The sequence below is a fragment of the Balaenoptera ricei genome, chromosome 19 (assembly GCF_028023285.1).
Source record: "Balaenoptera ricei isolate mBalRic1 chromosome 19, mBalRic1.hap2, whole genome shotgun sequence".
In the NCBI taxonomy this organism is placed as follows: domain Eukaryota; kingdom Metazoa; phylum Chordata; class Mammalia; order Artiodactyla; family Balaenopteridae; genus Balaenoptera; species Balaenoptera ricei.
Window position 1 is genome coordinate 36250564 of NC_082657.1, and position 23420 is coordinate 36273983.

The window sequence follows — 23420 nt, forward strand, 5'->3', positions numbered from 1 at the left end:
TAGTTGCTGCATGTGGGATCATCGTTGAGGTGCGCGGGATCTTTAGTTGTGGCATGTGGGGTCTTTAGTTGCGGCATGTGGGATCTAGTTCTCTGACCAGGGATGGAACCCAGGCCCCCTGCATTGGGAGCACAGAGTGTTTTTTGTTTTTTTTTTTAAATTTTTTTGACGTGGACCATTTTCAAAGTCTTTACTGAATTTGTTACAACATTGCTTCTTTTTTTTTTTTTTTTTTTAATGTTTTGGTTTTTTTGGCCACGAGGCATGTGGGATCTTAGCTCCCCGACCAGGGATTGAACCCACACCCCCTGCACAGGAAGGAGAAGTCTTAACCACTGGACCTCCAGGGAAGTCCCTGTTCATTTTTAAACAAAATAAATTTCCCCCCATCCAGTCTGAAAATGTTGCCTTTTTAACTGGAGCATTTAGTTCATTTATAATTAATGTATATGTACAGGTAAATGTAAATGTAAGGTACACCTACTGTAAATATTTGGAATTAAATCTACCATCTTATTTTGTGCTACTTCTCTTATTCATCCTATTTTTTTTCTTTTCTTTCTGGCCTTTAAAGAGTTGTCTGTATATGTTTTATCATTTAACTCATATCATTTACTTCCTTAATAAGTTTGAAATGATATACTCTGTTTCTATTCCTTTGGTGAAGGAGCTGGCAACTTTTTTCTATAAAAAGCCAGATGGTAAATATTTTAGGCTTTGCATGCCACAGACAGTCTGTCACACATTCTTCTTTGTTTGGATTATTATAACCCTTTCCATATGTCGAAACCATTCTTAGTTTGCAGGCCATACAAAAACAGGTTGCAAGCTGGGTCTGACCCATGGGCCAGTGTCCTGACCCTTGTTTCAGTGTTTACCCTAGAAATTGTAACATGCACACTTAATTTATTAAAGCCTAAAATTTATCAAACCATTGCCCTTCCCCTGAATACCACATTGATATTAGAACATTTTGATTCTATTTACTTCCCACTACCAATTTATGTTAGATTGTCCGACATTTTCATTTTATTTTAAATTCCACTAGACTTTATGATTACTGTTCTATACAGTCATTATTTTATACATTTGTCCATATTTTTTTACCACTTTCTCTAGTCCCTATTCTTTTTTGTATCCTCAACCCTCCATCTAGATAATTTTCCTTCTGCCTCAAGTACATGTTTTAAAATTTTCGTTAGTGTGGTTTTGCTGATGATGAACTCTCTCAGTTTTTGTTTGAAAGAAAATGTCTTTATTTTGCCTTCATTCTTAAAAGATATTTTAGCTGAGTATAGATTCTAGGTTGGCAGTTATTTTGCTTCATCAAATTGAGGATTTCATTCTATTTTTCTATGATTTCCATCGTTGCTGTTGAGAATGATTTGTAGGTCTAATTGCCATTCCTTTGAAAGTAAATGGTCTTTTCTCTCTGGCTGGTTTTGATATTTTCTTATTGTTTTTCTATGTCTGTTAAATATCAATTTCTTTGTATTTGTTCTGTTTGAGATTTTCTGGCCCACTTGTATCTGTGGATGGGCCACTTGTATCTTGCATCAATTCTGGAAAATACTCAGCCACTATCTCTAAATATTTCTTCCTTGTTCCTTGGGATTCTGATTAAATATGTGTTAGATTTTTCTCTCACTATACCCTCCATGTTTCCTATCTTCTTATCAGTATTCTCCATCTTCTTGTCTTTATGGAATACATTCTAGATAATTTCTTCTGATCTATCTTCAAGTTTCTAAAAGTTTCCTTTGGCTCTTTAAAAAACATGCAATGTCACTTTCCATAGTTTACTGTTCCCTGAAGATATTTTCAAGTTGTTGTTCATTTTTTTTAGAATATAGTAAGGATAGTTATTTTATCCTCTTTATCGGATCATTACAAAATCTGCAGTAACCATGGATCTACTTCTACTGGATTTGACTTACATTCTCTCTTGTCTTTATGTACTTTGTCATCTTTGACCTGGCTATAGGCATTGGCTTTGAAAAATTATCTGTGGGGCTTCCCCCAAGGAATGGATGTGGTCCCTTCCAGCCTTGTATTTGTTTTTTTTTTGTTTTGTAAAATACATATTTTATATCTATAGAGGCACAGAAAAAAGTCATTAGAACATTCACTACATCATTGTTTGCCCAGAAGGACATAATTATAAGTGATTCTCTTCACTGTCATTTTGAGGCTTTTTACATTTCTACGAGCACGTTACTTATTTTTTATTTTAATTTTTGAATTTTATTTTATTTATTATTTTATATAGCAGGTTCTTATTAGTCATCAATTTTATACACATCAGTGTATGTCAATCCCAATCGCCCAATTCAGCACACCACCATCTCCACCCCGCCATGGCTTTCCCCCCTTGGTGTCCATACGTTTGTTCTCTACATCTGTGTCTCAACCTCTGCCCTGCAAACCGGTTCATCTGTACCATTTTTCTAGGTTCCACATACATACGTTAATATACAATATTTGTTTTTCTCTTTCTGACTTATTTCACTCTGTATGACAGTCTCTAGATCCATCCACGTCTCAACGAATGACTCAATTTCGTTCCTTTTTATGGCTGAGTAATATTCCATTCTATATATATACCACATCTTCTTTATCCATTCGTCTGTCAATGGGCATTTAGGTTGCTTCCATGACCTGGCTATTGTAAATAGTGCTGCAATGAACATTGGAGTGCATGTGCCTTTTTGAATTATGGTTTTCTCTGGGTATATGCTCAGTAGTGGGATTGCTGGATCATATGGTAATTCTATTTTTAGTTTTTTAAGGAACCTCCATACTGTTCTCCATAGTGGCTGCATCAATTTACATTCCCACCAACAGTGTAAGAGGGTTCCCTTTTCTCCACACCCTCTCCAGCATTTGTTGTTTGTAGATTTTCTGATGATGCCCATTCTAACAGGAGTGAGGTGATACCTCATTGTAGTTTTGATTTGCATTTCTCTAATAATTAGTGATGTTGAGCATCTTTTCATGTGCTTCGTGGCCGTCTGTATGTCTTCTTTGGAGAAATGTCTATTTAGGTCTTCTGCCCATTTTTGGATTGGGTTGTTTGTTTCTTTAATATTGAGCTGCATGAGCTGTTTATATATTTTGGAGATTAATCCTTTGTCCGCTGATTCATTTGCAAATACTTTCTCCCATTCTGAGGGTTGTCTTTTCGTCTTGTTTATGGTTTCCTTTGCTGTGCAAAAGCTTTGAAGTTTCATTAGGTCCCATTTGTTTATTTTTGTTTTTATTTCCATTACCCTAGGAGGTGGATCAAAAAAGATCTTGCTGTGATTTATGTCAAAGAGTATTCTTCCTATGTTTTCCTCTAAGAGTTTTATAGTGTCCAGTTTTACATTTAGGTCTCAAATCCATATTGAGTTTATTTTTGTGTATGGTGTTAGGGAGTGTTCTAATTTCATTCTTTTACATGTAGCTGTCCAGTTTTCCCAGCACCACTTATTGAAGAGACTGTTTTTTCTCCATTGTATATCCTTGCCTCCTTTGTCATAGATTAGTTGACCATGGGTTTATCTCTGGGCTTTGTATCTTGTTTCATTGATCTATGTTTCTGTTTTTGTGCCAGTACCATATTGTCTTGATTACTGTAGCTTTGTAGTATAGTCTGAAGTCAGGGAGTCTGATTCCTCCAGCTCCGCTTTTTACCCTCAAGACTGCTTTGGCTCTTTGGGGTCTTTTGTGTCTCCATAAAAATTTTAAGATTTTTTGTTCTAGCTCCGTAAAAAATGCCATTGGTAATTTGATAGGGATTGCATTGAATCTGTAGATTGCTTTGGGTAGTATAGTCATTTTCACAATATTGATTCTTCCAATCCCAGAACATGGTATATCTTGCCATCTGTTTGTATCATCTTTAATTTCTTTCATCAGTGTCTTATAGTTTTCTGCATACAGGTCTTTTGTCTCCCTAGGTAGGTTTATTCCTAGGTATTTTATTCTTTTTGTTGCAATGGTAAATGGAGTGTTTCTTTAATTTCTCTTTCAGATTTTTCATCATTAGTGTATAGGAATGCAAGAGATTTCTGTGCATTCATTTTGTATCCTGCAACTTTACCAAATTCATTGATTAGCTCTAGTAGTTTTCTGGTGGCATTTTTAGGATTCTTTATGTATAGTATCATGTCATCTGCAAACAGTGACAGTTTTACATCTTCTTTTCCAATTTGGATTCCTTTTATTTCTTTTTCTTCTCTGATTGCCATGGCTAGGACTTCCAAAACTATGTTGAATAATAGTGGTGAGAGTGGACATCCTTGTCTCGTTCCTGATCTTAGAGGAAATGCTTCCGGTTTTTCAGCATTGCGAATGATGTTTGCTGTGGGTTTGTCATACATGGCCTTTATTATGTTGATGTAGGTTCCCTCTATGCCCACTTTCTGGAGAATTTTAACCATAAATGGGTGTTGAATTTTGTCAAAAGCTTTTTCTGCATCTATTGAGGTGATCGTATGGTTTTTATTCTTCAGTTTGTTAATATGGTGTATCGCGTTGATTGATTTGCGTATATTGAAGAATCCTTGCATCCCTGGGTTAAATTCCACTTGATCATGGTGTATGATCTTTTTAATGTGTTGTTGGATTCTGTTTGCTAGTATTTTGTTGAGGATTTTTGCATCTATATTCATCAGTGATATTGGTCTGTAATTTTCTTTATTTGTAGTATCTTTGTCTGATTTTGGTATCAGGATGATGGTGGCCTCATAGAATGAGTTTGGAAGTGTTCCTTCCTCCGCAATTTTTTGGAAGAGTTTGAGAAGGATGGGTGTTAGCTCTTCTCTAAATGTTTGATAGAATTCACCTGTGAAGCCATCTGGTCCTGGACTTCTGTTTGTTGGAAGATTTTTAATCACAATTTCAATTTCATTACTTGTGATTGGTCTGTTCATATTTTCTAGTTCTTCCTGGTTCAGTCTTGGAAGGTTATACCTTTCTAAGAATTTGTCCATTTCTTCCAGGTTGTCCATTTTATTGGCATAGTGTTGCTTGTAGTAGTCTCTTAGGATGCTTTGTGTTTCTGCGATGTCTGTTGTAACTTCTCCTTTTTCATTTCTAATTTTATTGATTTGAGTCCTCTCCCTCTTTTTCTTGATGAGTCTGGCTAATGGTTTATCAATTTTGTTTATCTTCTCAAAGAACTAGCTTTTAGTTTTATTGATCTTTGCCATTGTTTTCTTTGTTTCTATTTCATTTATTTCTGCTCTGATCTTTATGATTCCTTTCCTTCTGCTAACTTTGGGTTTTGTTAGTTCTTCTTTCTCTAGTTCCTTTAGGTGTAAGGTTAGATTGTTTCTTTGAGATTTTTCTTGTTTCTTTAGGTAGGCTTGTATAGCTATAAACTTCCCTCTTAGAACTGCTTTTGCTGCATCCAATAGGTTTTGGATTGTCGTGTTTTCATTGTCATTTGTCTCTAGGTATTTTCTGATTTCCTCTTTGATTTCTTCAGTGATCTCTTGGTTATTTAGTAACGTATTGTTTAGCCTCCATGTGTTTGTGTTTTTTACATTTTTTTCCCCTGTAATTGACTTCTAATCTCATAGTGTTGTGGTCAGAAAAGATGCTTGATATGATTTCAATTTTCTTAAATTTACTGAGGCTCGATTTGTGACCCAAGATGTGATCTATCCTGGAGAATGTTCCGTGCGCAGTTGAGAAGTGTAATCTGCTGTTTTTGGATGGAATGTCCTATAAATATCCATTAAATCTATCTGGTCTATTGTGTCATTTAAAACTTCTGTTTCCTTATTTATTTTCACTTTGGATGATCTGTCCATTGGTGTAAGTGAGGTGTTAAAGTCCCCCACTATTATTGTGTTACTGTCGATTTCCTCTTTTATAGCTGTTAGCAGTTGCCTTATGTATTGAGGTGCTCCTGTGTTGGGTGCATATATGTTTACAATTGTTATATCTTCTTCTTGGATTGATCCCTTGATCATTACGTAATGTCCTTCCTTGTCTCTTGTAACATTCTTTATTTTAAAGTCTATTTTATCTGATATGAGTATTGCTACTCCAGCTTTTTTTTGATTTCCATGTGAATGGAATATCTTTTTCTATCCGCATGGAATATGTTTTTCCATCCCCTCACTTTCAGTCTGTATGTGTCCCTAGGTCTGAAGTGGGTCTCTTGTAGACAGCATATATATGGGTCTTGTTTTTATATCCATTCAGCAAGCCTGTGTCTTTTGATTGGAGCATTTAATCCATTCACGTTTAAGGTAATTATCGATATGTATGTCCCTATGACCATTTTCTTAATTATTTTGGGTTTGTTTTTGTAGGTCCTTTTCTTCTCTTGTGTTTCCCACTTAGAGAAGTTCCTTTAGCATTTGTTGTAGAGCTGGTTTGGTGGTGCTGAATTCTCTTAGCTTTTGCTTGTCTTTAAAGCTTTTGATTTCTCCATCGAATCTGAATGAGATCCTTGCCGGGTAGAGTAATCTTGGTTGTAGGTTCTTCCCTTTCATCACTTTATCATGCCACTCCCTTCTGGCTTGTAGAGTTTCTGCTGAGAAATCAGCTGTTAACCTTATGGGAGTTCCCTGTATATTATTTATTGTTTTTCCCTTGCTGCTTTCAATAATTTTTCTTTGTCTTTAATTTTTGCCAATTTGATTACTATGTGTCTCGGCATGTTTCTCTTTGGGTTTATCCTGTATGGGACTCGCTGCGCTTCCTGGACTTGGGTGGCTATTTCCTTTCCCATGTTAGGGAAGTTTTCAACTATAATCTCTTCAAATATTTTCTCTGGTCCTTTCTCTCTCTCTTCTCCTTCTGGGACCCCTATAATGCGAATGTTGTTGTGTTTAATGTTGTCCCAGAGGCCTCTTAGGCTGTCTTCATTTCTTTTCATGCTTTTTTCTTTATTCTGTTCCACAGCAGTGAATTCCAGCATTCTGTCTTCCAGGTCACTTATCCGTTCTTCTGCCTCAGTTATTCTGCTATTGATTCCTTCTAGTGTATTTTTCATTTCAGTTATTGTGTTGTTCATCTCTGTTTATTTGTTCTTTAATTCTTCTGGATCTTTGTTAAACATTTCTTGCATCTTCTCAATCTTTGCCTCCATTCTTTTTCCAAGGTCCTGGATCATCTTCACTATCATTATTCTGAATTCTTTTTCTGGAAGGTTCCCTATCTCCTCTTCATTTAGTTGTTTTTCTGGGGTTTTGTCTTGTTCCTTCATGTTGTACATAGCCCTCTGCCTTTTCATCTTGTCCAGCTTTCTGTGAATGTGGGTTTTGTTCCACAGGCTGCAGGATTGTCGTTCTTCTTGCTTCTGCTGTCTGCCTTCTGGTGGATGAGGCTATCTAAGAGGCTTGTGCAGGTTTCCTGATGGGAGGGACTGGTGGTGGGTAGAGCTGACTGTTGCTCTGGTGGACAGAGCTCAGTAAAACTTTAATCCACTTGACTGTTGATGGGTGGGGCTGGGTTCCCTCCCCGTTCGTTGTTTGGCCTGAGGCAACCCAACACTGGAGCTTACCTGGGCTCTTTGGTGGGGCTAATGACAGACTCTGGGAGGGCTCACGCCAAGGAGTACTTCCCAGAACTTCTGCTGCCAGTGTCCTTGTCCCCGTGGTGAGATACAGCCACCCCCTGCCTCTGCAGGAGACCCTCCAACACTAGCAGGTAGGTCTGGTTCAGTCTCCCCTGGGGTCACTGCTCCTTCCCCTGGGTCCTGATGTGCACACTACTTTGTGTGTGCCCTCCAAGAGTGGGGTCTCTGTTTCCCCCAGTCCTGTCAAAGTCCTGCAATCAAATCCCACTAGGTTTCAAAGTCTGATTCTCTAGGAATTCCTCCTCCCATTGCCGGACCCCCAGGTTGGGAAGTCTGACGTGGGGCTCAGAACCTCCACTCCAGTGGGTGGATTTCTGTGGTATAAGTGTTCGCCAGTCTGTGAGTCACCCACCCAGCAGTTATGGGATTTGATTTTACTGTGATTGCGCCCCTCCTACCATCTCATTGTGGCTTCTCCTTTGTCTTTGGATTTGGGGTATCTTTTTTGGTGAGTTCCTGTGTCTTCCTGTCGATGATTGTCCAGCAGTTAGTTGTGATTCTGGTGTTCTCACAAGAGGGAGTGAGAGCACGTCCTTCTACTCCACCATCTTGGTTCTTGCAGAGATGTTGAGAGGATTCATCGACAGAATGTACATAAAGCACTTTTTTCTTTTCCTTTGTGCTTGTCTAGTTTCATTCGAAGTGCACCCGGCTCTTCAGACCAGAGTTCCTAGTGTGAAACGGCTACGCCCAACACCTCAGCTCGGCAGGCCGTGTGCACTAGTGCTACGCTCAACACTGCAGTCTGTTTCTTTTTTTTATATTAATAAAATTTTTTTAATTGAAGTGTAGTTGATTTACAATGTTGAGTTAATTTCTGCTGTATAGCAAAGTGATTCAGTTGTACATATGTATACCTTCTTTTTTAAAAATTCTTTTCCGTTATGGTTTATCACAGGATATTGAATATAGTTCTCTGTGCTATACAGTAGGACCTTGTTGTTTATCCATTCTATATATAATAGCTTACATCTGCTAACCCCAACCTCCCACTCCATCCCTCCCCCAATCCCCTCCCCCTTCTTGTATTTGTTTCTGATAGGTAGTTGGGACACTTAAGGTGGAAAAATTTCAGACCAAGTTCACAGCTTGAGCTTCCCTGTCTGCCCCTGGCTATTGTACCTGGAGTGGCAAAGTGCGTGCGTGTCAGTCTATGGCTATAGTTCTCAGAATGAGCTTCTTCCCCTGCCCCTTTGCTTCTGCTCTTCTCAATTCCAAATTGCTTTCTGGGGCCAACAGGAGGGGCATGATTTAGCTCTGGTTTACCCTTTTCCCGAGGAGTTCCCAACCTACATGGGAAGGGTCTGCTTTAAGACTCACCTCCCTTGACTGGCCTTTGGCCTTGACTTCTGTCCTGCTTACCCTGAAAGCCCCCAGATCTAAGCCCAAGTGGGTAGCATCTGTCAATACCCTTCATACGGAAGTGGCTTTGGTGGTTCTGTTACTTTGCTTACCTCTCTGGGGTTATATTTTCTCCTCAGATTTAGCCTGCTGCTTCCCCATGATCTTTTTAGCTCTGCAATTTAAAAAAATGTTTTACTCAGCATTTTAAACCATGTTCAGAGGGTAAAGGAAGTCTGCCATCACTGAAGACAAAAATCTTAATATCAGTTTTAGATCCACTGGGTCTGAGGGTGCATTGGGTTGCATAAAGGAAAGTCTTCTCTTTATTTAAAAAAAAATTTTTTTTTTCTAAATTTTTGGCTGCATTGTGTCTTCACTGCTGCATACGGGCTTTCTCTAGTTGTGGCGAGCGGGGGATACTCTTTGTTGCAGTGCGCGGGCTTCTCATTGAGGGGACTTCTCTTGTTGCAGAGCAGGGGCTCTAGGCGCACGGGCTTCAGTAGCTGCAGCACGCAAGCTCAGTAGTTGCAGCATGCGAGCCCTAGAGTGCACGGGCTTCAGTAGTCGCAGCACGTGGGCTCAGTATTTGTGGTGCACGGGCTCAGAAGTTGTGGCTCGTGGGCTCTAGAGCACAGGCTCAGTAGTTGTGGTGCACGGGCTTAGCTGCTCCACGGCATGTGGGATCTTCCCAGACGAGGGCTCGAACCCATGTCCCCTGCACTGGCAGGCGGATTCTTAACCACTGTGCCACCAGAAAGTCTTCTCTTTATAATGCCAGTCTCTACATATATCCAGCCTACAACTTGTCACCACTTTGGTGTACCATTGCCAGGGTGCTGTGTCCTCTGAGATGGTATGAGCAGAAGTGAGTTAGATACGGCCGGCAGAACTCAGGGAAAGATCAGATGCCTTCCCTTCCTTGGCGAGGCAGGAAAGTGGAGCCCGACTCCCCAGCTCGTGGCACAGCTCCCAGTGACCTCACCTGTGTCCACCTGTCCCCAAACTGCTGCCGTAAGGACCTCTTGCCTCCTCCTCCGTGGATGGTTGGTAAAATGGGCGCAGTGCTGTAGGCTGACTCCAGCATTGACTAGGCAGAAATCTCAGCTTCCTCACGTACGAGTTATGTAACCCCAGGAAGCTACACCTAACCTCTCCCAGCCTGAGTTGACAGATCTGCAATATGGGATAGTCATAATAGTAACTAGCTTATAGCGTTGATAGGAGAATAAACTAGTTAATAACTGTAATGCCCTTGAGAGAGTGCCTGCAACATAATAGGCACTATAAAATCTTTTTAAAAATGGGATGATAAAAAGTGTCTCACACACCTCTCTAGGTCAACTGAAATAACCGACAGAATATTGCTATTGCATTTACTCTTTTAATCTCATGCAACCCTTCATTTTAGAGATGAGAAACTGAGACCCAGAGAGGGCAGGGACTCCACCAAAGCCACCCAGAAGGCCACCGGCTCCCTAACCTGCAAAGGGGCGCTCCAGGGTTCTAGCCCCAGCTCTGCCACCACTGTGTGATTGTGGCCTGGTTTGTTCCCTCTCTGGGCCTTGGTTTCCCCATTGGTGAGGGTGTTCTGACCAAGCCCCAACGTTTGTACTGGGAGATTTGGGGGTTGCAGTTGCCAAGGTGACTCGAGGACCCAAAAGACCTGGGAGGGTGTGCGCTGGATGATGAGTTGAAGCTGCCTGCCGGGAACCGAGAAGCTTGAGAACTTGCAGCCTCAAACCAGCTGCCTCTACCACCAATAGCAGCGCTTAGGAAGGTGTAACCCAGCCACAGTCTTGGTAAGTAGCTTCTCATGGGGGGCGGGGTGGATAACAGCGAGGGGTGAGAATTCGCAGCAGCCCTCTGGCTGGGGGGCCCCAGGCAGGCACGCTGAGCCCTACTCAGACTTGTCTTCCCTGAGCGGAGGCAGGACACCTAGGCTCTGGCTTGACTGTATGTTTCAAGCCAGTCCCCGCCCCTCTCTGGGCCTCAGTCCCCCGTCAATGAAATGGGACCAGAGACAGCATAGATAAGTCTCAAGGGCCCCACATGACCTGCGCATCAGGCAAAGGTGTGACTTTCCCTCCTAGTGTGGACACTAGGGTCTCCACCTGCCCCACCACAGGGGAAAGGCAGCACTGAGCCTGAGCAGGGGACTACTGCCCTGACCACCTATTGTCTGACCTCTCTGAGCCTCAGGGCTCCTCACCTGTGCCCGGAGCACGGGCTCTAGGCACGCGGGCTTCATTAGTTGTGGCACGCGGGCTCAGTAGTTGCGGCTCGCGGGCTCTAGAGTGCAGGCTCAGTAGTTGTGGCACACGGGCTTAGTTGCTCCGCGGCATGTGGGATCTTCCCGGACCAGGGCTTGAACCTGTGTCCCCTGCATTGGCAGGCGGATTCTTAACCACTACACCACCAGGGAAGCCCAGAACAGGTAGAACTTTAATGAGCAATTAATTAACAAAACTGGGGACTGCCAGAGCTGCTTCTTTCAGGAGGGACTGATTTCATTAACCACTTCATCACTCAGGCAAAGGCTGATGATATCGGTGGTTTGCATCCTCCAAGATCCTAGGGGAAATAAAACAACTGCTTCTCATTTACAGAGAGCCAGCTCTGCCCAGGGGTGTGCTTTGCAAACCCCAGCAGATTCAGTCGTTCCAGTGAGGTACTATTATTATGGCCATTTTACAGGTGGGGAAATTGAAGCTCAGAAAGGTTATTCTCTTCCCCAAGGACACATAACTAAGTACAAATAGAGCCCAGTCTCTCTGACTCCAAAGATATTTTCTCTTTGACCCCTCAAATACATGTTTCCTTTTATGGATGGAAGGTCTCAGAACCTGTGAGCTAAGAAACTGTCACAGGCTTGCAGGGATGGGGGATGTGGACTGAGTTCTGTTCCTAAAGCAATTCCACTGCTTCAGTGCAAAAGGAAGCCCTTAGGTCCTGAGACACACTGAGGCTGGCTTGTCCCCTCCAGCCACTCTCCTGCCCCTCAAGCCACCCGCCTCCATCCTCAAGTTCTGGATTCTTCCTCTGCAACTCATTTACCTCTTCTGTGTCTGTGGCTCTCTCCATAAGAGGCAATATGAATGGGAGTTTAGATGGCACAGGGAGATTAATTTTTAACTTTAGTCTAATGAATAGCTTTTCATTAATTATGGCATGTGACCCTGGTCATTTAACACAGGATATTGTGTTTTCTTTTAAAAGCAATCATTTTGAATTAAATTTTAAAAGATCCATAGATCTAAAAGAAAATATTAAGTAAATATTTGGCAGACTTGATTTCTAGACTTGGAAAAAACTGTGAGAACAAACTTGCCTGCCTGAGTTGGGAATACCTAGCCTGGGTTACCCTCCTACACCCCCTTCTTAATCAAACAGGTCCAAGGAGATGTTTGTCAGTCTCAAGAGAGTAGTCCTTTCCTGGAGGGGAAGTTGGTCTTCCTCCTCAGCCAACAGGCTCATGCTGTAGCCGGTTTACTTATTTCTCTGAAAATGTTATCAATGTACTACACGCACACAGTTTAGTATCATGGTTGCCTGGGGTGGGAGTGGAGGGGAGGTTGACTCCAAAGGCACAAAGGAAGTTTCTTGAAAGATGAAAATGCTCTATATCTTGATTGGGGTGTTTGCTACACAAGCGTGCACATTTGTCAAGTCATTGATTTGTACACTTAAAATGTGGAAATTTTATTGCAGGGAGATAAAGCCAATTTGAAAACAAAAACCAAAGCCACAGATATTCATTTATATTGGGAGCCACTTCATATTCACTGCCAGTTTTAAATTCTGAGATTCGTGCTTTGCTGCATGATAGTATATGCTGGTCTCATTTAGCTGTCATTTCGGTTGCTCCCAAAGTCAGCATTTATAGAGTTCTGCCACGTGCCGGTCACAACAAGGGTGCTTAAAATGTCAGAGAGTTACATTTGGCAAAGGGACATCGCAAGTCAGCCGGGAGAGGATGGATCAATCAATAAATGTTGGGACAACTGGCTCCCCATTTAGAAGGAAATAAAATTAGATCCTTACCTCACACGATATACACACATGTAAGCATTCCAGATGGATTAAAGATGGATGGATTAAATGTTATACAAAAACTATAAAAATATTAAAGTAAAATATAGAAGAATATTTTTAATAAAGTCCAACCAGTAAAAGCTAAGACATGAGGGCCAAAATTCATAAAGGAACATTATGTTTGACTATATAATAATGTAAAACTTTATGACCAAAGACACGGAGAATTTAGCTAAAAAGCATACAGTAGACTACTGGAAAATATTGCCTCATGTGTATTAAAGAATTAAGATTTTTAATATGAAAAGAGGTCCTACAGATCCGTAAGAAAATAAATCAGTGACAAAAAGCCCAATTAAAAATGGGTAAAGGATATATACAGTTGTTTCACACAAGAAGAAATAAAAATGGAAAGTAAAGTTATGAAAAGGTGTTCAGACTCCTTCACAATTACGGATAGGTACATTAAAACAATGGCATCAGGGCTTCCCTGGTGGCGCAGTGGTTGAGAATCTGCCTGCCAATGCAGGGGACGCGGGTTCGAGCCCTGGTCTGGGAAGATCCCAAATGTCGCGGAGCAACTAGGCCCGTGAGCCACAACTACTACGCCTGCGCGTCTGGAGCTTGTGCTCCACAACAAGAGAGGCCGCGACAGTGAGAGGCCCGCGCACTGCGATGAAGAGTGGCCCCCGCTCGCCGCAACTAGAGAAAGCCCTCGCACAGAAACAAACACCCAACACAGCCAAAAATAAATAAATAAATAAATAAATAAATAAATAAATAAGCTTTCATTTAAAAAAAAAAAACAATGGCATCAGCCCTCTCCGGACTGGCATAAAAAACAGTGGTATGAGTATGGGAAAATGGGCACTTTCACACAGTATTAGTGAGAATCTAAACTGGTACTACTTTTAGGGAGGGCAATTTAGCAGTATCTATAAAAGTTTTAACTGCACAAACTCTGACCCAGCAATTCCCCTCATAGGAATCTATTCTTCAGAAATAGCCCCATGTGTGTCCAAAATATATATTCATTGCTGTGAAGCATATTATACTAAAAATTGGAAACTGCCTAAATTTCCTTCAATAGGGGGTTATGGAAAAATAAATTTTACATTGTGTGCAATGGAATTCTTGCGTCAATTAGAAAGAATGAAATAGAACTCTATGTACTGGCCTGGAATGATATCCATTATATCTTAGCAAGAGAAAAGAAAGCAAGTTATAAAACACTATGTATAGCATAATAACCCTATTTTTGTAAAACAATTGCGTATATGAGTTATAAATATATAATGATAACGTCTCACAATTATATATGCTAGGAGCCTGGAATTATTATTATTCCTATTCAGTAGATGAGGAAACTGAGGCACAGAGTGGTTAAATAACGTGCCCAGGGTGGCACAGCTTGTCAGTTGCAGAGCAGGGATTTGAACCCTAGCAGCCTGACTCCACAACTTGAGTGGAGTCAAAATAAGGCTTATTTTGACTTATTTTGGCGTTGTAGGCCCCAAATACTTCTGTTAAGAGTGGTGACCTCCCGGGGCTTCCCTGGTGGTACAGTGGTTAAGAATCCGCCTGCCAGTGCAGGGGACATGGGTTCGAGCCCTGGCCCAGAAAGATCCCACATGCCGCGGAGCAACTAAGCGCGTGTGCCACAACTACTGAGCCTGCGCTCTAGAGCCCACGAGACACAACTACTGAGCCCACGTGGCACAACTACTGAAGTTTGCACTGCACTCCTAGAGCCCATGCTCTGCAACAAGAGAAGCCACCGCAATAAGCCCGCGCAGCACAGCTAAGAGTAGCCCCCGTGTGCAGCAACGAAGACCCAACGCAGCCAAAAAAAAAAAAAAGAGTGGTGACCTCCCAAAACAACACTGCAAGGGCTGAGTCACTTTTTAATAAATACTTTTAAGAGATAGATATTTAAAAACATGCACTGGTAAATAACACTTATCAAAAGGCCCAGTTTCCTGCAAACCCCCTCCTCAGAGTCTACCACTTATTTTAATTTATGTGGTGGTTACCTCCAGGGCAATAAATAACATGCTTATACTGCTATTTCTTGATTTATTAACCTTAGGCATTATTTATGGACTTCGGCAAGCACTGGAAGAAAGAAAAATCAGCTTATCTTTTATTTTTGTTTTTCCTCTTCCTGTTGTGGTGCAGTTTGCTGCTCTAACTCTAGGCTGGACCCTGGGCTGGGCACTTTATTTACTGTATTGCTGCTAAGACTAGGCCCACTGAGGCTCAGAGTCGAAAGGGACTTGCCCAAGGTCACTGCGAGTCAGTGATGGAGGGGGGACAGGACCCCTGGTCTGCATGTCTCCAGGGCTGGGCTGTTTCTGTGACATCCTGTGGCCCACCCCATGGGTGACTGTGGTACATTCCTGACCCCTCACTCTGGCAGAGGCTCAGCATGGCTGGGGTGGGGTGGCCCTGGCTGCGTGCCCGCCGGAGGCTGACCTCAGGCCTCCTGCTGCTCGGAGGCGTGTTTGTGTAGCAGCAGGTGCAGCCTCTGGGTGTTCAGCCAGCAAAGGTTTCACTTTCCACCACTGACGGGCACAGACGTTGACCCTCTGGGGCCTCTGCCTTCTGGATCATTTGTCCCCAAGTACCCTATACCTCCAGGGGAAAGGCTGAGCCAGTGACTGAGGCTGGGGGAGAAATGGGAGCCTGATACCCAAGACCCTCCGGAAGAAAACACCACTCTTCCTCTTCCCTAACACTGAAGTCACCTGGTAGGAGAGGCTTGAAAAAAATGACCAAAGCTGGACATCATCCAAAACCAATTAACTCAGAAACTACGGCAGGAGGCCTTGGGTCTAGATGGAGAGGAGCCCAGAGACGGCAGTGATTCGCCAGAGGTCACACAGCTACTGTGGGCTGAGGACATAGGAGTCCAGTCTTGAAGCCCTCCTCTTCAGCCTGGAGAGAAGCAGGTTGAGTGGGGCCAATAAGGAAATGCAGGGCTGGGGCAGAGGGGGCGGGGCTGTGGCCGGGTCTGTGTGTAGTGGGGGTGGCCTTCCCAGCGGGGCCCGGCATGACAAAGATGGAAGGGGGAGGGCAGGGACAGCCATGAAGGGGACCACATGGATGGTGCTCCATCTGAACCAGGCCCCAGATCACTTCATCCGCAGCAAAAGCTGCGTGCAGGTGGTGGGAACTGCGCCCCTTTCAGGGATGCAGATGGGCTTCTCTCCATGGCAGGGCTCTGAGGCAGGGCATGGAGGAGGCAGTGGGGATGCTGGGGGTGCAGGTAGGGGAATGGGAGAAATGTGGCCCCACAGACCCAAATCCTCCTGAACTGCAGGACTCAGCACCCCTAATCCCATCCTCCAGGTGGCCCAGTGAACCCCTCCTCTGACTCACAGCAGATGGGGCATCACGTGAGCAAACCCAGCAGCTGGGGGAACCAGGACAGATGGCAAGTGGGGGCAGGGAAGGGCTGGCACAGAGGGACCTCTCAAACGGGGTGGGGTGGGGTCCTGTCTGGGCCCCAGCCTCCCAGGCTTGCCCTCCACCAGTCTGGTCCTCACGCCCCATCAGGAGTTCCTTGAGACCCATGGGGAACCCTGCAGATTTGGGAGTCAGGACAGGGCTGCTGAAGGGGAGAGCTTGGAACATACATTTTCTGATCCCTGCCCGGTGCCTGCACTGGCACCAGTGGGTTGAGACACCCCCTGCAGGCCCCTCAAGCCCCCAGCTCTCCCTGGTTCCCTGGTGGCTCGGCTGGGCTAGAACAGTCCTGGACCCTCCCTGCCCTCAGACTCTGCTGGGCCCTGGGCTCAGTGCTTTGCATGCACCTCTATTCCTGCCAGGCACGAGCTCCTGATGTACCCATTTTAGAGATGAGGACACTGAGGCACAGTAGGCTTACCCAGGAGTGACCTCTTTTCTTGGGGGCTCCAGAGTCTGGGCTCTTGTCCACTGTACTCTCCTGCCCCCCTCATTGGCAAGGGGCCTCCTCAGCCAGGCCAGACTCTGTGCTGGGGGCCCAAGGACATGTGCCCTTGTCTTGAACCCCATCCCTGCTGCTGCCAAGCCCAAACCTGTCTTCTGGGGTGAAAGGACCCACTGAGATAACAAAGCTGCTTGTCTGAGGAGAATCCTGGCTTTGTTTCTCTCTGGTTTTGTGAACTTCAGTGTCTGTGCTTCAGTTTCCTCATCTGGAAAAAGTGGATAAAATAGTATCTACTGTGGGGCTGCTGTGAGCATGAAGGAGTTAATGCAGTAAAGTGTTGACAACAGCACGTGCCCCATATCAATGTTAGCCTTTGTGATCTCCCTGTCGGGCAGATGGGGGCACTTGGTCATGTGGCCACATTTAACTGCCAGGGGAACTAGGAAATGATGTCTTTATTCTGGGGAGCTATGAGCCCAGCTAAAAATATGAGGTTATATTCCACTAAAGGGGCATATGGATATTGGGGAACACCCAAAGGCTCTGACATGGGGTCTGGAGGTTGTCAGTGAGAGGCCCATGGGCGGTGTCTGGCCCTTTGTAGGCTTTGACTCTCAAAGGGCTTGAAATCCATTTGAATTCATTTTCAACTTTTAACAATTTAGATTCAAATATAAAAATCAGATTCCGGTTTCTCTCCAAAGACTGAAGGATCAGGCCACACTGGGCCCAAACCCCTTCAAGTGACATTTGGCTGGAGCTGGGCAGTTCTCCCCAAGTTGGCTCGTAGTCTCCAGATCACCTCGGGCTCCCCCACTCCCTATTGTCACCCACCTACTCCCACCTCCCTCCTGCCCTCACTAGCTTGGCCTGCCCGGACCTGGTGGGCACTGCAGTTTCTAGCTCCTGCTCCAGTACAGCCATCAACTTCCGCAGACAGTGAAACCGAGGCACAGAGAAAGGAAGGGACTTGACCAAAGTCATCCAGTGAGCCTGGACAGAGTCGGGACCCCAGCTCCAGCCTGCAAACTCAGCTTCAGCGTGTTTTCTGCCATGCTGGTCACCTGAGGTTCAGGCAGATGTCCATGTGCCCAGGGGGAGAGGATGGGTCAGTGGTTAAGCCAGTGGGCCCTGGAGCCTGACATGCCTGGGTTCAAATCTCGGCTCTGCTACTTTCCAGGGCAAGTAACATTGTGCTCTCTGAGGCTTGTGCTTTTCATTTTGTTTGGACTTTGAGATAATAACAGAGCCTGGCTCATAGAGTCAGAGGCAGATTCGAGCGAGGTGCAGGGTCCATTGGCTCCTGACAGCACCTCCTTACGTTCTGTACCTGAGGCACCCCTCCCCCCGCCCCACCCTGCACACGGCAAATCTAATGTTAGGACCGGAGCTCAGAGACAAGGGAGAAAGCAGATTGGGAGGGCATGGCTTCCCCCTCCGCGTACAGGGGCAGACTTTCCTCCCTCTGGGGCCACGGCAGCCCTAAGTTGCTGAGGCCTCTGGCTGCAAGGCGCCGTCAGTGTCGAGGGGAATGGGATCTGTGTCAGCTGTGCAGGTGGGCCTGAGTCGTGCCTGTGCTGGGCTTCCCCAGAAACAACAGACACTCTCTCTGACACAGGAGCTGTGCTTGCTCACCTCCTCCCATTTCCTCGGCTTGCTGAGGTTTTTAGTTCTGACATGGGTTAGCATAACCTCAGAGAGGAAACCAGCTGCATCTCCTATCAGCTGTTCTAAAGATACACCTCCAGGAATGGCACGTTTTGGGGCCAGCCGCGGCATCCCGGGAGCAGCCCCATCACACACCCCTCCACAGAGTAACATCTGGTTTCAGCCTCTATTCGTATACATCTATGTACATAGATACTATGGTTTTCGTTTTGTTTTGATTGCATTGCGCAAACAACCTTAGAACAGCCATAATGGAAATAATTCTAAAGTGGAAAGAAATACCCACAACCCTTCCAACTGGCTTTGCTTTCTGATAGCATTGCCTAAGTGCTTGCTGCATGCCAGGTGCTGTGCTTTCTGTGGTTGCTCTCGCTGAAGCTGCACAACAAGCCAAGGTGGTAGGAACAGTTTCTAGATGGAGACACTGAGGCACAAGGCTGTTAGGTTACTTTCCCAAGGTCACACAACAAGTGTGTGGTAGAGCTGGGATTGAACTGACTCCAACGTCCTGCGCTTACCCACCCCTCAGGGTTACCTCTCCTTTCCCCACAACTCTGCTATCTGGAAGCTGGACCCAGCGACACAGATTTGATACCACTGGCTCTGCAGAGCATTTCTGAGTAGCCCCTGGGTACCAGCCCTGCCTCAGAGCAGAGAAACAGGTCCTTGGGATGGGTAGAGATGCCACCTTTGTTTTCTGCTTATTTTCACTGAATTTAGTATATATAAGCTTTTTTTTTTTTTTTGGTCCTGACCATATGCCCATGAGGTGGGGATGGCCAACTGCCTGCTTTGTCAGGGACTGAGGCATTTTCTGGGACCCAGAACGTTCAGTGCTAAAGCAGGGATAGTCCGGGGCAAATAGAGATCGTTGGTCGTCCTAGGAGGGGCAGAGCTGGGCTGTGCTTTCGGAGACATTTCCTGGTGCTGGGCCCTCGGGCTGTTTCCAGCTCTTGGGTGGTTGGGTTGGGCGGCCCTGAGACCACAGCTTGTCATTGGAGCATCCTTCCCTCAGGACCCCTTCCTGGTAAGAAGAGACCAGGCTCTCAGGGCTCCTCAGAGGATATGTTCAGGACTTAAACCCAGCTTTCCTGACCTGTCCCTCATCTGAGCCTGCAGGGAGGTCAGCTGGGGACTTGGGACAGAGCTGAAGGGAGGTGAGGGCCACTGGTGTGTTGGAGTCTATTCGTACTGGCTCACAAGAGCCGGTTATTCGTTGTGAAACACAGCCGTTGTTAAGCATTAAATTGCATAAACTTAAAATTATAATCAAAATAGTAATAAATATTCAAAATATACTACTTTCTAACTATTATGCCACATTTTGCCATTATCTATTGTTATGGGTTGAATTGTGTCCTTCCCCCAATTCATATGTTGGAGTCCTAACCTTCAGTACTTCAAAATGTGATCTTATTTGGAGATGGGGGTCTTTACAGAGGGAAACAACTTAACATGAGGTCATTAGGGTGGGCCCTAATCCAATATGACTGGTGTTCTTATAAAAGGGAGACATCTGGACACAGACACACACAGGGAGAATGTCATATAAAGATGAAGGCAGAGATCAGGGTGATGCTTCCACAAACCAAGGAGCGCCAAAGATAGCCAGAAGCTAGGAGAAGCCAGAAGCTAGGAGAAAGGCATAGAACAGATCCCTTCTCACAGCCATCAGAAGGAACCAGCCCTGTCGACACCTTGATCTTGGACTTCCAGCTTCCAGAACTGTGAGACAATACATTTCTGTTGTTTAAGCTGCTCAGTCTGTGGTACTTAGTCGCGGCAGCCTTAGCAAGTGAGCGATGTATGTTCTTGTGGTTTTTGACATCCATCACACTGGTACAGTAGAAATGCTATAGAATAGTGAGCCACAGCACATCTTTTCTCCAGTTCCACGTTCAATGCTTGCATCTTGAAACTGGCCATGGTGGGAGTATTTATACCACGGAAATCTGCAAATGCTGCAAATCAGGCCTTGATATATCATTTTGTTGATTGTCTAGATAGACTTAAGGAAGTGGTGGGCAAAATGTTAGTAAGGCACATTCAATCCAGTGTGTCACATCTGTGGTTGTTAAATCGTGAATAGCACAAAACAACAGAAAACTGTTATCCCAGTCAGCAGTGTATTCAAAAGCTTTTATCTGAGTCAGCAAGAATTCCAGGATTTGAGGACTATTAATCATATTCAGCAAAACATTGCTCATGTCATTGACGAACAAGTGAACTTCCAACATGTCTTTGTCATTTCATTTTTGTCTTACTTGTTGATGTAAATGAAAATATCAGTTATGGACTTCCACGCTCCCACTGCAGGGCTCACGGGTTCAATCCCTGGTCGGGGAACTAAGATCCCTCATGCCATGCAGTGCGGCCAAAAATAAAAATTAAAAAATAAAAAATAAAAAAAAGAGAAAATATCAGTGTTCATGTCCGAACAATACACAGAGAGCCAGGTGTTACTATTTAACAGCTCGCTACTGGTGAGGGGCAGAGGAGGCCAGCTCTGGACCCAAGGCTGCAGAGGGCTGATGGGTAGATGGACAGACAGACTGCTGATGGATGGACAGATGCCTACCTTCCAGCTCTGTGGGAACCAGCTACTGTGGGTGGACCAGAGTCAGTGTCTTCCTCCTGGATGGGTTGGGAGGCTGCCCCACTCTCTGCCCTGGGGGACTTCTGCAGGGTTCCTGCTTGGTGCCTGCTTACCTCTGTTAGGACCCTTGACCCAGCCTTGACCAATAGCCTTGACCTGGTCAGGGCAGAGCCTAATCCTACAGCTACTCTCCTTGAAATGTAAATCGATGCCCTCACCCCCTGCGTAAGTCCACCCACGCTCTGGGATCAAGATTGCACCTCCCCCCCTGTCTTCACAGCCCTCCTCTTTGGCCTCATCTCTCTTGCCCCAGTGCTCCAGCCACACTTACCAGCTGCCTGTTTCCCCAATGCTCTGAGCTCATTTCCCACTCTGAGCCTTTGTACATGCTGTTCCTTCTGCCTGGTACACTGTGCCCCAGACCCACTCTTTCCAAGGCTGGCTCTTCCTCATCCATCAGGACTTTGTAACAAATGTCACTTTCTCCAAGAAGCCTTCCCTGATTACCTGGCTAAAGCAGGTTCCCTGTTCCATGCCATCTCTGCCCCTGTGTTTTTTGGTTTGCTTTCTTTATTGCCCTTACTTTTTATGTAATTATTTTTCTTCATACTTCTTGAATTACTTGATTCATTAATTACGTCATTGATTTTTAAAAAATTCCTCACCCCATCAAGCTATAAACTCCATGAGGGCAGGGGTGGTGTCTGTCTCATGTCCACAGAGCCCAGGGTGAGGCCTGCACTTAGTGGGCACTTGGAAAATGTTTGTTGAATGAATGAATGAAATACATTTACTGAGAAGCTGCCTGAAAGAGACAAATCATGGTCCAACACAGATATGGGTTCAAATGCTGGCTCTGGCACTTATTGGCGATGTGTTCTGGGGTAGGTTACTAAATCTCTTTGGGCCTCAGCCTCCTCATCTGTAATAATAGCACCCCTCCATAGGATCATTATGGGGATGAAATGAATCAGTCCATGCAGAGTTTAAGGAAGGGGCCTGGCACAGAGGTGCTCAGGAGAGTTGGATGGTAGTATTCTTGTAGATAAAGTGCTGCAGGACTTTTGAGATGTTGGTGCTCAGGGAAGGCTGCCCCCAATATGTCACAATGGCACATTGATTATTTTGAATTGAAGTTGCTTGAGAAGCAGCCGATGCAAGAAGGAAGCTCTGACCCTCCTCTGTTCCCCTGAAAAGCAGGAAACAATTCTCTCATGTGAAAAGTGCCCTTCCTGCATCTGGAGGAGTAAGGACAGCCTTATCGCCAGAGAGGGAGATATTGGGGCCGAGAAGCCTGCACAAACAAACCTTGTTACTTCTTTACTAATTTACTGCCCCAAGCCCAAACTCTGTTTAGATTCTTCACTAATTAAGCGCCCAAACCTGTTTCTTTTTTTTTTTTTTTAACTTAATTAATTAATTAATTAATTTTTGGCTGTGTTGGGTCTTTGTTTCTGTGCGAGGGCTTTCTCTAGTTGTGGCAAGTGGGGGCCACTCTTCATCGCAGTGCGTGGGCCTCTCACTATTGCGGCCTCTCTTGTTGCGGAGCACAGGCTCCAGACACGCAGGCTCAGTAGTTGGGGCTCATGGGCCTAGTTGCTCCGCGGCATGTGGGATCTTCCCAGACCAGGGCTCGAACTCGTGTCCCCTGCATTAGCAGGCAGATTCTCAACCACTGCGCCACCAGGGAAGCCCCTAAGTTTCTGCCAGCTTTGGCCATTTCTTGGGTCCCATTTCTAATTTTTTTTTTTTTGGCCACGCCGTGTGGCACGCGGGATCTTAGTACCCCGACCAGGGATCAAACACGTGCCCCCTGCAGTGGAAGGATGGAGTCTTAACCTCTGGTCTGCCAGGGAAGTCCCTTGGGTCCCATTTCTGAGATCTACCTGCACACAAATTAAATTTTGTTTCTTTTTCTCCTATTAATGTCTTGTGTCAATTTTATGATTAGTCCAGCCACAAGAACTCAAGAGGAGCAGAGGTAAAATGTCCCCCTTCCCAACAGAGGTTCAGAGGCTGACTTCCCGTAGGGAAGGATGGGATAACTCCAAGAGGGTTTCTTGGAAGAGGGGGCATTTGAACTGGGTTATAGGGGCGGGTGGGTGGGATTTGTCTGGGCAGAGATGGGGTGGGAGATCAGGAGAGACGAGGGACACCCGATCCCTATAAGAGACCCATGGGCAGGTCAGGGCCGCGCTGGGGCTGTGATGAGATGCCCTCCAAGCTTCTTCCAGACACAGGCCCGGCATGAGCTGCTCTAGGCCCACAGCTCCTGCCCCTGCGGTCTT

The 23420-nt window shown here is 45.0% G+C and overlaps 1 long non-coding RNA gene across 1 annotated transcript; it reads left to right on the plus strand.

Annotated features, from left to right (window-relative positions):
* Positions 1–7493: 7493 nt before the first annotated feature.
* LOC132352874 (uncharacterized) lies at positions 7494–8370 on the plus strand. Its single transcript, XR_009498898.1, has 2 exons — positions 7494–7650; positions 8211–8370. It is a non-coding gene; the product is annotated as an uncharacterized LOC132352874 (long non-coding RNA).
* The last annotated feature ends 15050 nt before the right edge of the window (positions 8371–23420 follow it).